Source organism: Pelophylax lessonae (genome assembly GCF_965119305.1).
Source record: "Pelophylax lessonae genome assembly, chromosome: 3".
NCBI classification, from domain to species: Eukaryota; Metazoa; Chordata; class Amphibia; order Anura; family Ranidae; genus Pelophylax; species Pelophylax lessonae.
Window position 1 is genome coordinate 327,990,449 of NC_138770.1, and position 16,599 is coordinate 328,007,047.

The 16,599-nt window shown below is 42.8% G+C and overlaps 2 protein-coding genes across 2 annotated transcripts in view; both read left to right on the top strand.

Moving 5' to 3' along the window:
• TMEM14A (transmembrane protein 14A) overlaps window positions 1-16,599 on the top strand; it is a 1,080,999-nt gene that overhangs the window by 658,395 nt on the left and 406,005 nt on the right. The gene's annotated exons all lie outside the window — the stretch shown is intronic.
• The window catches only part of AGPAT5 (1-acylglycerol-3-phosphate O-acyltransferase 5), a 216,350-nt gene that overhangs the window by 19,594 nt on the left and 180,157 nt on the right, over window positions 1-16,599 (top strand). The window lies entirely within an intron of this gene.

Consider the following 16,599-nt stretch of genomic DNA (forward strand, 5'->3'; position numbering starts at 1 on the left):
ATCCATGATCCCGTGGTTCGGATCAGATGGCATCGGATGGAAAGAGACAGACAGTCTGTTTCCATCCAATTGCGCTATAGAGGAGAGTGGGGTTCTAGTCGTATTAATGTGTAAATTTAGTACTTTTTTAGCTGGCTCCTAGATTTCAGTCAAATTTGTCAAGCCCTGTGTGTGTGTATATATAATATAGCTTTTTTCATCTGCTCCCTGTTCACCACTAATAAACACAGAAGTCTGGCTTCTGTGTTTACAAATGACAGCTTGTCTCCCAACGGCTCCCACAGTTCTGATCTCCTGAGTGTCTCCCACTGAGTGCAAGATGGGGACAAAGGAGATGCAGGTGCCTGGAGTGCAGTGCAGATGCAGACAACCCCGGTGAGAGAGGCAGAGCCAACTACAGTGTACAGAAGTACTAGAGCCGGCTGTGTACTTCTGCTTAATAAAAATGGAAAAGAAGTAGCGCATAAAATCACTATTAGATGACTTAAAGTGTAAAAAGCATGCTTGTCAAAGATACTGCTTGATAAACACTCAAAAACATGTAGAGAAAAGCAATGTCCTTAAAAGTCCATGAATCCAGGAGTGCGTGAAGTATATAAATGGATCACCATCCACCACCAGGTGTCACACCGATAGATAGCAGAAATGGCAACTCACCAGAAAACGATGCTCAAGTGTTCTCACACCAGAGCAAACTGAGCAGGGATACCATACAGATGTAGGGAATACACGCATGGAAGACCAGAGTCACTTCACCACTGCCGCATAAAAGTATCCTTCACACACTTTCCTCAATGTAATGGTATTATGGAAAAAGAGAAGGGCTCCAAATAGTGAAGTACCGTCAAAACACTTGCTTTATTAAAACATAAAAATTTTGCACTCACATGTAAAAGCATATGGGTAGGCATTGAATATCATGTCTCCGGTCAGAAAGGAAGCCTATCTCGTCCAGTGTACTGGGCTAACTCCACGCCAGCCCAGTCCCTTCCGGGTAGCTCCTCTGCCGTGTCCCGTGATGTCGGATGTGTCGTCAGGTCACGCCCCGACCGGTTTCGTCATGTCCGACTTCAACTGGAGGCGTGACCTGAACGACAACATCCGGCATCTAAATAGCCCTGCTGGAACGCTCTGCGTCCAATCGGCAATGAGGTAAGTAAACCGGAAGTGAACCAGCACCCCGCATTGCGGAACTTCCGACATCAATAACAACAATAGGGAAACCTGCCATATCATAAAGATTCACTTTGGCACTGAAATATAAATAACAATACAGATGCTATAATATGGTGAAAAGGATAACATTGTTATTTCTTGGAGTTCTACCCCGTGCGGATATGGATCTGCAGAGCATTGCCAGTAACATTCTGCATAAAAAACAGGTAATCATGGTAAACATTAAAAATGCAACAACCATCTACATTGCACTAATCAGTACCCCCATAGTGAAGGTTCCAATGTAATGTCTATTAGAAATGATAAAAAACATATAAAAAGCATATTAGAAAAGCACACCACTGGAATCCAAAATATAAATTGAGACAAATCAATCGTACTCCAGTACCATTATAAGGGTAAATGGAAAAGGCAAGATCATGAATCGCTAATATAGCAATTCAAGTCTAACTCTATATTTAACCCCGTCGGTGCGAGGGCCTGGGTGAGGAAAATCCACTTAGTCTCACATTTGGATAATTCCCTCACCCAATTTGACCCCCGCCACGACGGGGTAACTCTCTCAATGCCCCAGAAGTGGAGGCTTCTAGGATCCCTCTGGTGGAATTGGCGGAAATGTGCGGGCACATTGTGGTCGCGATTTCCTTTCAAAATGTTGGTGATATGCTCACCTACTCTGACTTTTAGGGCCCGCTTAGTACGGCCAATATAAACTAAATTACAAGGACACATCAGTCCATAGACCACATGTGTGGTGTCACACGTAATTAAGCTTTTGATTTTGAAGGATTTATTGATAGCTCGAACCATGAAAGAGTCCCTCCTCCTGAAATTGGTCGGTGTAAATGAACAGGCTCTACATCTTCCACAGGTGAAAGACCCCTTCATGTTCGGGAAGAAGGAGACGTTGGGAGGGTCTAGTACTTTCTTTACAATTTGGTCACCAAAATTTGGGGCTCGCCTATATATAAACGATGGTTTAGCTGGTAAAGCTGAACATAATGTTCTATCCATCTGCAATATAGGCCAATGGTGTCTGAAGATTTCCTCTACCTTTTTGTAGTCGTTAGAAAAATCTGACAAGAAGCTCCATTGTTTAGGATCATCATCCAACCTAACAGGTTTAGCCGCAGGTCTTAATGGTCTGGGGGCATTGCCAATTCTGGTGATTTCTTTATTTAAGTTGGTCTCATCATAACCTTTGGCCATAAACCTATCCCTCAAAACTGCTGCTTGTTCCATGTAGTCATTTACAGAAGTGCAGTTCCGCCTGACTCGGGTGAACTGGCCCCTAGGAATATTCCTAAGCCAGTTAGGGTGGTGTCCACTTTGGATGGCCAAATAACTGTTCCTGTCTGTCATTTTGAAGTACACTTTCGTGGTTAATCTATTGCCTTCTCTCTTAATAGTGACATCCAGGAAATTAATTTCATCAGGACTATGATGGAAATCCAACTTGATGTTATTGTGGTTGGTATTAAGGTGTTCCATAAATGACACCAAATCCTCCTCTGCCCCTTGCCAGATGAAAATGATGTCATCAATAAAGCGCTTGTATAGCCTGAGTTCATGCCGTACCTGGTTATAGACAAACTTGTCCTCCCACTCCGACATGAACAAATTTGCCAGGCTGGGGGCAAATTTGGCGCCCATGGCAACACCTGTTTTTTGACTGTAGAACCTACTTTGATGCCAAAAATAGTTATGGCTCAGACAAAAGTCTAACGCCCTACCAATGAATACTTTCTGTTCTCGAGGTAGATCCTCCCTCTGACTAAGTGCCCAATTTAAGGACAACAAAGCATCATCATGCTGGATGATGGTGTACAGGGACGACACATCGGCCGTCACAAGGAAGACCGGCGAGTCGTCCCCAAGTACCACACCATCCAGCATGAGAAGAAGATCCGTGGTATCCTTCAGAAAGGCTTTGGTTTGAACCACACTTTTCTGTAAAAATTGGTCCAAATATTGGCCCAGTCTAGCACTGACTGAACCAATCCCATTCACAATTGGGCGTGGAGGAGGGTTAGTTGCGTCCTTATGGACCTTAGGTAACGTGTATAGAATCGGGATCCGGCACACGCTCGGTGTTAGAAAGTTGCGTTCCTTCTTTGTCAGGACACCGTCCCTGAAACCCGATTCTACCAAACGTTTCAAATCATTTACAAAGTCACCTGTCGGGTCTTTTGATAATCTGGTGTAAGTTGTAGTGTCACTTAACATAGCTATGATTTGATCATGATAGAATTGCTTGTCCATCACCACCACTCCTCCACCCTTGTCAGCTGGGCGGATGATAATCTCTTTACGAGATTCTAGCGAATCTAGGCCTTCCTGTATATGTTTATACTTCTTGGTTATTTCAAACCCAGGTTCCAAGGCCTGCAGGTCGCGTAGGACTAGATTTTTAAATACTTCCACACAGTGGTTGTTACTCACTGGTGGGTTAAAAGTGGATTTATTACGTAGACCACTATTTATCATCCTTCCATTATTCCTATTGCTGATTGATGTGATGGGGTTGTTTAGAAAGTGTTTTTTCAAATTCACTTTTCTAATATACTTATGTACATCAATATAGGTATTGAATTTATTGATGGGCTTTTTTGGAGCGCATTTAAGCCCTTGGTCCAAAATATGGAGTTCACATTTATTTAGAGTTACACTGCTAATGTTGAATATCCCCTCATTTACCAATCTCTCCTTCTTTTTTTGGAGCTGTATCCTCCTTCCGGCCCGTACTCCTCTTCGGGGCCTGTGTTCTCTCGATACAGTTGTCTCTCCGGTTGTGAGTATTGAGTGTTGTATGGTCTACTCCGGCCCCTCCCCCTGCCCCTGCCTCGCCCCAAAAAAGGCTGTCTAGGTGGGTTCAGTGGAGTTTTGGGCCCAGTATCATCCATCACCCCATTAGATCTGTTGGCCAACCAATTTCAGGAGGAGGGACTCTTTCATGGTTCGAGCTATCAATAAATCCTTCAAAATCAAAAGCTTAATTACGTGTGACACCACACATGTGGTCTATGGACTGATGTGTCCTTGTAATTTAGTTTATATTGGCCGTACTAAGCGGGCCCTAAAAGTCAGAGTAGGTGAGCATATCACCAACATTTTGAAAGGAAATCGCGACCACAATGTGCCCGCACATTTCCGCCAATTCCACCAGAGGGATCCTAGAAGCCTCCACTTCTGGGGCATTGAGAGAGTTACCCCGTCGTGGCGGGGGTCAAATTGGGTGAGGGAATTATCCAAATGTGAGACTAAGTGGATTTTCCTCACCCAGGCCCTCGCACCGACGGGGTTAAATATAGAGTTAGACTTGAATTGCTATATTAGCGATTCATGATCTTGCCTTTTCCATTTACCCTTATAATGGTACTGGATTACGATTGATTTGTCTCAATTTATATTTTGGATTCCAGTGGTGTGCTTTTCTAATATGCTTTTTATATGTTTTTTATCATTTCTAATAGACATTACATTGGAACCTTCACTATGGGGGTACTGATTAGTGCAATGTAGATGGTTGTTGCATTTTTAATGTTTACCATGATTACCTGTTTTTTATGCAGAATGTTACTGGCAATGCTCTGCAGATCCATATCGGCACGGGGTAGAACTCCAAGAAATAACAATGTTATCCTTTTCACCATATTATAGCATCTGTATTGTTATTTATATTTCAGTGCCAAAGTGAATCTTTATGATATGGCAGGTTTCCCTATTGTTGTTATTGATGTCGGAAGTTCCGCAATGCGGGGTGCTGGTTCACTTCCGGTTTACTTACCTCATTGCCGATTGGACGCAGAGCGTTCCAGCAGGGCTATTTAGATGCCGGATGTTGTCGTTCAGGTCACGCCTCCAGTTGAAGTCGGACATGACGAAACCGGTCGGGGCGTGACCTGACGACACATCCGACATCACGGGACACGGCAGAGGAGCTACCCGGAAAGGACTGGGCTGGCGTGGAGTTAGCCCAGTACACTGGACGAGATAGGCTTCCTTTCTGACCGGAGACATGATATTCAATGCCTACCCATATGCTTTTACATGTGAGTGCAAAATTTTTATGTTTTAATAAAGCAAGTGTTTTGACGGTACTTCACTATTTGGAGCCCTTCTCTTTTTCCATAATACCATTACATTGAGGAAAGTGTGTGAAGGATACTTTTATGCGGCAGTGGTGAAGTGACTCTGGTCTTCCATGCGTGTATTCCCTACATCTGTATGGTATCCCTGCTCAGTTTGCTCTGGTGTGAGAACACTTGAGCATCGTTTTCTGGTGAGTTGCCATTTCTGCTATCTATCGGTGTGACACCTGGTGGTGGATGGTGATCCATTTATATACTTCACGCACTCCTGGATTCATGGACTTTTAAGGACATTGCTTTTCTCTACATGTTTTTGAGTGTTTATCAAGCAGTATCTTTGACAAGCATGCTTTTTACACTTTAAGTCATCTAATAGTGATTTTATGCGCTACTTCTTTTCCATTTTTGTATTTCCAAATATTATCCAGTATTTGTTTTAAGTAGCAGCAGTGTTTCCATACTATAGCAGTCAAGTGACTGACTCCTTCTAAAGCGCAAAGATATTTGGACTTGACAGTTGGTGTCTAAGTTTTTATATATATATTTACTTCTGCTTAATACAGCAACAAAAGTAAGACATGAAAGATGGTGGAGCTTTAAAGAAGGTGGGGAAAAAATGGGGGTATGGAGGGGGGTTTCACTCAGAGGTGAGAGCTGAAGAGGGGTGGAAGTGAGATGTGGATAGGGGATGCAGAGGTAAGCAGCTGTGGAAGAAGGCTGAACTCTGTACTATTTATGCAGCTCACCCCTAAACTCTGCACTATATACGTAATGCACCCCTAAACGCCGCACTCTGTACGTAATGCACTCCTGATATTTATTGCCCTCCCACTGTTAGTGAAATTTGATCACGCCCAATATATGATGTGGTTTGGAGTGTGTGAGGGGGGGGGGGGGGTCGTGGTTGAGTTCCTGTACCTATTTTCTGAGAAAAAAAAAAAAAAAATATATATATATATATATATATATATATATATATATATATATATATATATATATATATATATATATATATATATAAATATATATATATAATATATATAATATATAATATATAATTTTTTTTTTATTAGTCCCGGTTTACACTGGGGCAGCTTATCAGGCGACTTAGCCACCTCACTATTCGTGCTCCATTCAGTGTAATGGAACCGTTCTAATTGGAGCAACTCAAGTCACTCCGACTTAAAAAAAGATTCCTGCACTACATTGGGGGTGACTTGCATTGACTTCTATTAGAGAAGTAGTTTGCAAGCCTCGCTTAGAGTCAGGTGACATTAAAGTCTCCCCAATGTGAACCCAGCCTTAGAAATATGCTCAGTTTAAACTGAAAATGTTTCTGAAGGTTTATTTCTTTTTTATGTTGCAGTTTGCCATTAGAACAGTATTTTTGTTTTTAGCATTTGTTTGTCTGGGCTCAAGAAATGTCATATGTTATTTTATGGGCAGGGTCTGCTGTAATGCTTTACCTGCTAATATTGATTACCTATAGAATTAAAGAGACTTTAAGAGAAACTACAATAAAAGAATGTAAAATCAATGCCAAATGGAATAGTCGTCCCAAGCCAATCTATACACTCTATTGAATAGATGTAAAAAGGGCATCCAATTAATTTTTTAATGAAATTCTTCTAAATAAGAACGGTATTTAAAAAGGTAATGGTTGTATACTTGGATGTAATTTGACACAAATGGCTTTATCATTACCACAATACTGATGTGCGAAATGGTGGCTAATCAGACGTCTGGTATTGTAGTCAGAATCAGGCCTCTAAATTCATTTTCACTCACTTTGGAAGTTGCCATTTGCTTACAGAAGCCTGGCAGTATTTAATGTGTAAATAAACCCAATCTACACCCATCTAGCCATATTGGTTTTGAAAAATCACATGAATCAATTTGCATCATTACTATAATTAAAAATTCCTTTTTCTTTATCTGTTTTAGTCATGTCATGTGATTTTATCTTTGTCCTCCGCACTGCGCAGTCTGATCTGTGGTGCATTGCGTCATTCGTCTTGCTAATGCTGTTGCTGTGTATTTTGTCCTGTGTCATCAGTATTGCAGCTGGATTCTTCCTACCATGCTCACTGCATGGTCAGATCCATTGGCGGGCCTAATCGTTTCTCTTTGTTGGGTCCTCCCCTGCCAGGATTTCCTGTCTGCTGCATGAGGATTTGCGATGAGGGAAACCGAGAAATGCACAGCAGTTTGAGAGAGAAAGCTAGAGCATGAGCAGAAGGGTGGTAACGCTGCAGAAGGAAGATCAGCCAGCAGACTGTTGCCACCTGGACTGAGAAAGTTCTAGTAACTGGCAGTATCACTCAGATGCACACGATCAGACAAATGTATTTTGTAGCCTCTAAGGCTAGGTTCACACCACATGTGGTGGGACTGTGTTGGGCGGCTATTCCAGTGCAAGACAAAGCAAAATGCCAAAAAGCATATGTTCTTGATTTGTAAATAGTGGTGAATAGTCTCTTTACCTTGAAAACCCCAAGGGATTGCGCACACATCATTTTACACCATGGCAGTGTCTTATGTTGGAACACCAGATCTGGCCAGTAAAAGCCTTCCAGTCTTTCATAACACAGGTCTAGACCAGTGAAGAGAAACTTCTCCAGGGATATCAGTCAAAACCTTTCGTTTCGCATTTGAAGCAAGATAGAGGGGCTCGCCTGGTATGTTTTCTGGTTCAAAGCTACAGGTATGACAAAACAGGCAATAGTTTTGCCCACTCTAAAACAAAAGTAAATCATTGCTTCAGAAGGTTCACTGGGATGTCATCTGTGATCCAGTCAATAAAAGCGTCTGCCACTTTCACAATACAGATATAAATGAGGTAAAAAAGAACTGTTAGTCAATCACGCTGTAGATGTACAGGGGTATAGAAAAGAATCACCCCCTTTAAAATCACATTTTGTTGCTTTGCATGCTATAATGAAGACAGACCCAGTTTTTGTTTAATCCAGCTGTATTTACTCAGTGCAACATCCAGGTGAAAGATATAACACCAACATGTCAGAAAAAAAAATCAAAAACAGATTTACTGAGTTGGAAAAAAACAATCACCCCCTCCTAAGAATGACTTGTAAACTCAATCAGGTATAGCTAATCTAATCGCCTTCTCAGTGGCACACAAAGCTATTTGACTTTCAACTGTGGTCATTTTGACTATCTCAACATGAAAAGAGCTTTCCTGGAGCATGGAGCATTTTGACCCCTGGTAGTGCAACTGAAGCAAACAATTAGCTGTGGATGGCAAGGCACTGTCAAAAGATCTCCAGGTCAACGTTATGGACCGGCACAAGTCAGAATATTGATAGAAAAAACATTTCAAGGGCTTTATCAATGCCTAGTAGCACAGTGAAGTATGTTATTAAGGAGTGAAAGGTACACTATATTTTTTAAAGTATTGAGACACCTACCTTTACACGCACATGAACTTTGGTTTCTATGGTTCAATATTAAGTTGGCCCACTCTTTGCAGCTATAACTGCTTTAACTCTTCTGGGAAGGCTGTCAACAAGGTTTAGGAGTGTGTCTATGGGAATGTTTGACCAATATTGAACTCCACGGACTAAAATTGGGATGCCATTAGGTTCATGTGCGTGTAAAGACAGGTGTCCCAATACTTTTGACAATAGTGTATTTAGTACAACACAGACCCTCCCCTGGATCAGGTCATCACTCCAAACTGAAAGAGCCAGGAGGAAGCTGGTCAGAGAGGCTACCAAGAGCCTACTGCATCTCTGAAGCTGTTGTAGGAAATTGACAAAGAGTGGTCATTGTGTGCATGTGACAGCAATATCACAAATTCTCTACAAATGTGGCTTGTATGGGAGAGTTGCAAGAAAAAAAGTCACTTTTTAAGAAAGGCCACATGCAGTCACGACTGAGATTTGCCAAAACACACCTTGAGGATTCTGAGGCCACATGGAAAAAAAGGTTATGGTCAGATGAGACTAAAATTTAATTATTTGTCATTAACGCCAAACACAATATGGTGGAAATCCAATACAGCTCACCATCCAAATTACACCATTCCTACAGTAAAGCATGGGTGTGGTAATACCCTGTTATGGGGGTGTTTCTCTGCAGCAGGGACGGGAGCACTTACCAGGAAAAATGAATGGAGCAAAATACCGTAAAATTCTTGAGAAAAATCTTCTGCCCTCTGCCAGAAAATTATAAATGGGAAGAAGGTTTACCTTCCAACATGACAATGACCCAAAGCACACAGCAAAAATGACCACACAGTGGTTGAAGGAGAAAAAGGTGAATGTCCTTGCATGGCCTAGTCAGAGCCCAGACTTTAACCCCATTGAAAATTTGTGGAATGACTTGAAGCCCCAATTCAAAAAAGGGCCATTTGACATGTCAAATTGCAGTCTATTGCCGGCAACAGCACCGTCTGAATCGGTGTGCCGCACTGATTTCCAAAAGTAGTTCCTGCAATACTTTTGGCGATTTCAGGGCGATTTTAATAGACACCTGTGCATGAACCCGCACAGATATCTTTCAAATCACCCCTGGACTCGCAATAAAATGTGAGTTTGAAATCGTGCAAGTTCTGCTGAACTTGCACGATTTCAAACCCGCCTCCAATGTGAACGAGGGCGAAGACTGCAGTCCACAAATGTTCACCATCAAATTTAACTGAACTTGAGCAGTCCTGCAAAGAAGAGTGGGCACATTTTTCAAAGTCTCTAGATGTGCAAAGTTAGTAGAGCCATATTCAAACCGACTAAAGTCCGTAATGAAATCAAACAGTGGTACAACAAAATACTGACACAAGGGGTGGCCCTTTCTTTTTTTTTTTTTTTTCTGACATGTTGGTGTTATAGCTTTCACTTGGATGTTATAAAGTTGCACTGAGTAAATGCAACTGAAAACAACCAAAAAATGTGTCTGTCTTCATTTCAGGCTGCAAAGCGGCAAAATGTAGTTATTTTAACCACTTACCGCCCGCCCGCCGTCATATGACGGCGGGACGGTGCGGCTATTATCCTGGGCGGCCGTCATATGACGTCCGCCCATTCAAGCAGGGCAGGCGCGCCGCCGTGCACTGCCGGTGTCGGCGTGTCCCCGGGACACAGCCGATCACCGGCAGGGGGAAAACAGCCAATAGGCATGGCTGTTTCCCACGTGATCGGCTGTGTTCCAATGACACAGCCGATCACAATGGAGGCGCCCGGGAGATGACCGCGCATGCGTGATCGGGAGCGCGCAGCGCGGTCATGTCGGTGGCACTGTGTTCCGTAGGAACACAGCTGTCACCGGCGGTAGTAAACAGTCACTGACAGTGACTGTTTACTATGTGATCGGCTGTGAATCCATTCACAGCCGATCACAAAATGTAAACAAAGAGCAGTAACTCAGTGTTACTAGCTCTTCTCCCCTCATACAGTTTCCAGTATGAGGGGAGCAGAGCTAGAAATAGTGAGTTACTGCTCTGTACCCCTGTAAAAAGTAAAAAGCACACAAATAAAGGTCCCCACACACAGTCCTCAGCCCCCCCAATGTCCCCTGTCACCCAACAGTCACCTCATCAGTGCCCAGAAATTGACACCCATAACGTTCACATGTGAGAGTAGCGATCGCAGGCAGAATAACCGCGATTCTGCCCACGATCCAGAAATCATTGCAAATGGCGGGACGCCTGTGCGCTGCCCGTGATTTGCAATAGCACCCCAAACGCTGTGCGATGTTGCCGCCATTTCCGCCTGCCGAATCACGGTAACATCGCGCAAACATCGCATGACGCCCAAAAAAGGTACAAGAGTTTCTTTGGGGCGTCATGCGTTGTTTGCGTGATGTTACCTCGATTCGGCAGGCAGAAATCGCTGCAACATCGCACAGCGTTTGGGGTGCTATTGCAAATCACAGGCAACGCACAGGCGTCCCGCGATTTGCAATGATTTCTGGATCACGGGCAGAATCGCAGTGATTCTGCCCATGATCGCTACGCTCGCATGTGAATGTAGCCTAAAGTTCACCGGTCACCAGAGACTGCCATCAGTACCGCCGTGCACCGTCACCTGTCACCCATCAGTGACCATCGCCCGTCACCTGTCACCCCATCAATCACCGTCACCTGTCACCCCATCAATCACCGTCACCTGTCACCCCATCAATCATCGTCACTTGACACCCCATCAGTGATCGTCACTTGTCACCCCATCAGTCATCGTCACCTGTCACCCCATCAGTCATCGTCACCTGTCACCCCATCAGTCATCGTCACCTGTCACCCCATCAGTCATCGTCACCTGTCACCCCATCAGTCATCGTCACCGTTTTGCCATATACATGCAATCACTTACTGACCGCCTAACGACTATATGCGTCGGCCATTAAAAGCTAAATACTGGGGTTATGGCAGCAGATAGCCCCCGGTATTTTTTGAAACGGCGGGCGGTCGGCTTTCAGATAAGGGTGGTTCCCAGTGGCGGATTCACCGCGGAATTACCCTTACGGTGCAGGGGAAGAGGTGCCTCCCCCTCCTGCCGCGTCCCGGACGTTTTCTCAGCTTACCGGACCCGCCGGCAGCGGGGAAATCTATCCGGTCCCGGATCCTCAGAGACAGGAAGTCGAGTGAGGGCAAGATGGCCCTCACTCAACTCTATGGTCTTGGAGGACCGGAGCTACGTCAAAAGACGTTGCCTAGCAACCGGTTTAAAGGGCCGCTTTTTTTTTTTTTGCTTTTTTTTTTTTTTCCTCTTTCAACAATTTTTTTAGTGTAGTTGTGAGGTGTGAGGTCTTTTTGACCCCAGATCTCACAATAAAGAGGACCTGTCATGCCTATTTCTATTACAAGGGATGTTTACATTCCTTGTAATAGGAATAAAAATGATCAAAACATTTTTTTTTTTAAACTGTGTAAAAATAAAAAAATAATAAATAAAATAAATAGGAAAAAAAAAAAAAAAAAAAATTAAAGCGCCCTGTCCCCGTTAGCTCGCGCACAGAAGCAAACGCATACGCAAGTCCCGCCCACATATGTAAACGGTGTTCAAACCATACATGTGAGGTATCGCCGCGATCGTTAGAGCGAGAGCAATAATTTGAGCCCTAGACCTCTTCTGTAACTCTAAGCTAGTAACCTGCAGAAATTTTTAAAATGTTGCCTATGGGGATTTTTAAGTACCAATGTTTGGCGCCATTCTGTGAGCATGCGCAATTTTGAAGCATGACATGTTGGGTATCTAATTACTCAGCGTAACATTATCTTTCACATTATGGAAAAGAATTGTGCTAAATTTACTGTTTTCTTATGTTTTAGTTCAAAAAAGTGAATTTTTTTTCAAAAAAAACGCATTTGGAAGACTGCTGCGCAAATATGGTGTGATAAAAAATATTGCAACGATCTCCATTTTATTCTCTAGGGTCTCTGCTAAAAAAAATATAATGTTTGGGGGTTCCAAGTAGTTTTCTAGCAAAAAAAAATGATTTTAGCTTGTAAACACCAAGTGTCAAAAATAGGCCCAGTCTTAAAGTGGATAAATGGACAACTTTGTGTAAAGCGCTACTTGGATGTTAGGCCTATGTATGTGGCCAGGCTGTGAAAAAGTGTTACACATGTGGTATCGCCATACTCAGGAGGAATAGCAGAATGTATTTTGGGGTGCAATTTTTGCTATGTACATGCTATGTGTTAGAAATATTGCATAAATGGACAGCTTTGTGTAAAAAAAATGTGTTTTCATTTTCTTTCCACATTTTCCAAAAACTTGTGGAAAAAAATGACATATTCAAAAGACTCATTATGCCTCAAAAATTATACGTTGGGCTGTTTGCTTTCTAAAATGGGGTAATTTTATGGGGGTTTCCATTGTCCTGGTGCTCCAGGGCCTTCAAAAGTGCGATAGGTTGTCAGGAAATTATATGTGTAATTTGTGCTCCTAGAATGCCGGACGGGGCTACTTGAATGTTAGGCCTCTGTATGTGGCCAGGCTGTGAAAAAGTCTCACACATGTGGTATCGCCATACTCAGGAGGAGTAGTAGAATGTGTTTTGGGGTGTAGTTGCAAGTATACATGTGCTGTGTGAGAGAAATAACCTGTTAATACGGCAATTTGTAAAAAAAAATAAAAAAAAAAATAAAAATCTTCATTTTGCAAAGCATTGTGGGAAAAAATTACAACTTCAAAAAACTCACCATGCCCCTTATTAAATACCTTGGAATGTCTACTTTCCAAAAAGGGGTCATTTGGGGGGTATTTGTACTTTCCTGACTTTTTAGTGTCTCAAGAAATGAGATAGGCCTTCAGTACATCAGGTGTGATCAAGTGTGATCAATTTTCAATGATTCGCACCATAGCTTGTGGACTCTATAACTTTCACAAAGACCAAATAATGTACACTTATTTGGGTTATTTTTTACCAAAGATAAGTAGCAGTATAAATTTTGGCCAAAATTTGTGAAGAAAAATTACTAATTTGCAAAATTTTATGACAGAAACAAAGAAAAATGCGTTTTTTCACAATATTTTCAGTCTTTTTTTATTTATAGCACAAAAAATAAAAAACCCAGTATTGATCAAATACCATCAAAAGAAAGCTCTATTTGTGTGAAAAAAAGGACACAATTTTTGTATGGGTACAGTGTTGCATGACTGAGTAATTCTCAGTCAAAATGTGAGAGCGCTGAAAGCTGACAATCGGTCTGGGCAGGAAGGGGGTGAAAGTGCACTGTAGGCAAGTGGTTAAAGGGGGTGCTTCTTTTCTATACCCACTGTACATACCTATACTTTTACAAACATACTCTGTACTCGTAATGTGTACGATTTCTCTCTTAACTTATTTTTTTAAAAACCTAACTGCCCATAATATAGTATCATTTCAGTGAGTATATACCGTACTTGGAGTTATTGTAGTTTTTAATGACAATGGTTCCTTTAAAAAAAAAAAAAAAAACTACTTCTAGGTCAAGGACAAGACTCGACACCACAGCTGGAACCTGCTTTGCTGTTCACTATCTAGGCCAAAATCTCCTTCAGAGTTGGTCGATTCTGCCCAGTTATCCCTCATAAACTCTTATACAACAGTAGTCAACCATGAGACTGTAGGAGGACTGCCCTATACAGGTCCTCACCTCATTATGTGGGTGTTGCTAGCATGAAGGTTTTGGTCCTGCTTAGGTAAACATATTGAGGATGGCACAACTGGCATGCAGAAGTAAGCCAGCAGTTGGGTAGGATGGTTCTTCGTCAGTTTAGGGACCAGGGAGAATTTTACTAATGTTTGTTTTAAATTTTTTTTGGAAAACTTTACTTTAAGCTGCATTCTTTTTTCAGAATTGTTGTGGTGCATGCTTTAACCACTTCCCGCCCGCCCTATTACAGATTGACGGCGGGAATGTGGTTGTGTTATCCTGACCGGACGTCATATGACGGCGGCAGGATAACACAGCTCTGGGCGCCCCCCGGTCGGTGATGCGAGGTGTCAGTCTGACACCCTGCATCTCCGATCTCGGTAAAGAGCCTCTGACGGAGGCTCTTTACCATGTGACCAGCCGTGTCCAATCACGGCTGGTCACATAGTAAATAGGAACAGCCGTTGGTCGGCTTTCCTTAGTTCGTGCCTGACAGGCACGAGTAAAGGAGCGCCGATCGGCGGCTCCCCTGACGGGGGGGGGGGTCGGCACTGGTAATCAGATCATTGATTACCAGTGCAGACCCTCGGGGGGGGGGGGGATGCCCACTATGACCCCAGGGATGCCCACTATGACCCCAGGGATGCCCACTATGGCCACCAGGGATGGCAATCAGGGCTCAGGGAGCCCCCCATTGCCCTCCCCATCAGTGATGCCCACCAGTGTCCTCCCTATCAGTGCTGCCCACAAGTGCCCATCATTGCCATCCTTTAGTGTCGCCCACCAGTGCCCATTATTGCCCACCAGTGCCGCCTATCAGTGCCCATTAGTGCCCATCAGTGCCGCCCATCAGTGCCCACCAGTGCCGCCTATCAGTGCCAATTAGTGCCCATCAGTGCCACCTATCAGTGCCACCTATCAGTGCCCGTCAGTGCCACCTATCAGTGTCCATCAATGCCGCCTATCAGTGCCCAGCAGTGCCGCCTATCAGTGCCCACCAATGCTGCATATCTGTGCTACCTATCAGTGCCACCCCATCAGTGCCACCCCATCAGTGCCTCCTCATCAGTGCCTGTCAGTGCAGTCTCATCAGTGCTCATCAGTGCAGGAAAAAACTTATTTATTTACAAAATTGTATAACATAAACAAAAAACTTTTTTTTTTTTTTTTAAACTTTTCGGTCTTTTTTTATTTGTTTAGCAAAAAGTAAAAATCGCACAGGTGATCAAATGCCACCAAAAGAAAGCTATATTTGTGGGGGGAAATTGACATAAATTTGGTGTAGGTACAGGGTTGCATGACTGCGCAATTGTCATTCAAAATGCAACAGCGCTAAAAGGGGAAAATTGGCCTGGGCAGGAAGGGAGGGAAGTGCCCTGTATTAAAGTGGTTAATCTTCTATGATAGTTTGTAGCAGTGTTTGCAAGGCCACTATGCATACCTGTGCCAGCAAAATACAGCCCCTGCATGGGGCATGCTAGTGTTCACCCTTATGAATGAGGCCTAAATGCTCTGTAATATTTACTTCCTGCAACACAGGATTTTTTTTTTTTTTTGATAACTTCTTACAAAATGCTTTGCTTTGAAAACATTTAATTCTCATGCTGTATATGTGTTTTAACTAGGCATTTTAGGAGTTTCTTTTAGGAACGAGATGCTGTAGACTTCAGTGGCATGGCTTAATACAGAATATAAAAATCAGGTATAAGTAAAAACCCATAAGAGAATAACTTGTTGTCTCTTCCTGAAAAAGCTGGAACATACCCCCAGGCTAGCAGCATCATTTTCAATAATGGAAACCTCTAAGCTACTCATTATTTTTCTCTGCCCAAGGACATGAAGGTGCTGCATGTGTGCACTATTCGGGGAGCAGTTTATGGGATTTTTTATGTTTTTTTTTTTAATTATATATAGAAAAATGAGGTTCGTTGAGGGACAATATGTATCATAGTGTCTGCTACAAAGAGTTGCAAAATGGGGGAGCGATGAATATGGTATTTTTTTCTTCTTTCTTTCCCCTCTAGTCAAATGAACATTTAACTTGTATAGTGCAGAGGTGAACCCCATCGCATGGGTTAATTTACAGCAGTTAAGCGTGGGGCTTTATTTCCAGTTTAAAGCTGTGAGGTTTAATGTTCTCATCACATCTGAACACAATGAAAAATAATATGCTGTTAGTCCCCCTTCACACCGATCCTGTGTGTTTTGTCCAGGCAGTCGATGTACTCTTAACACACT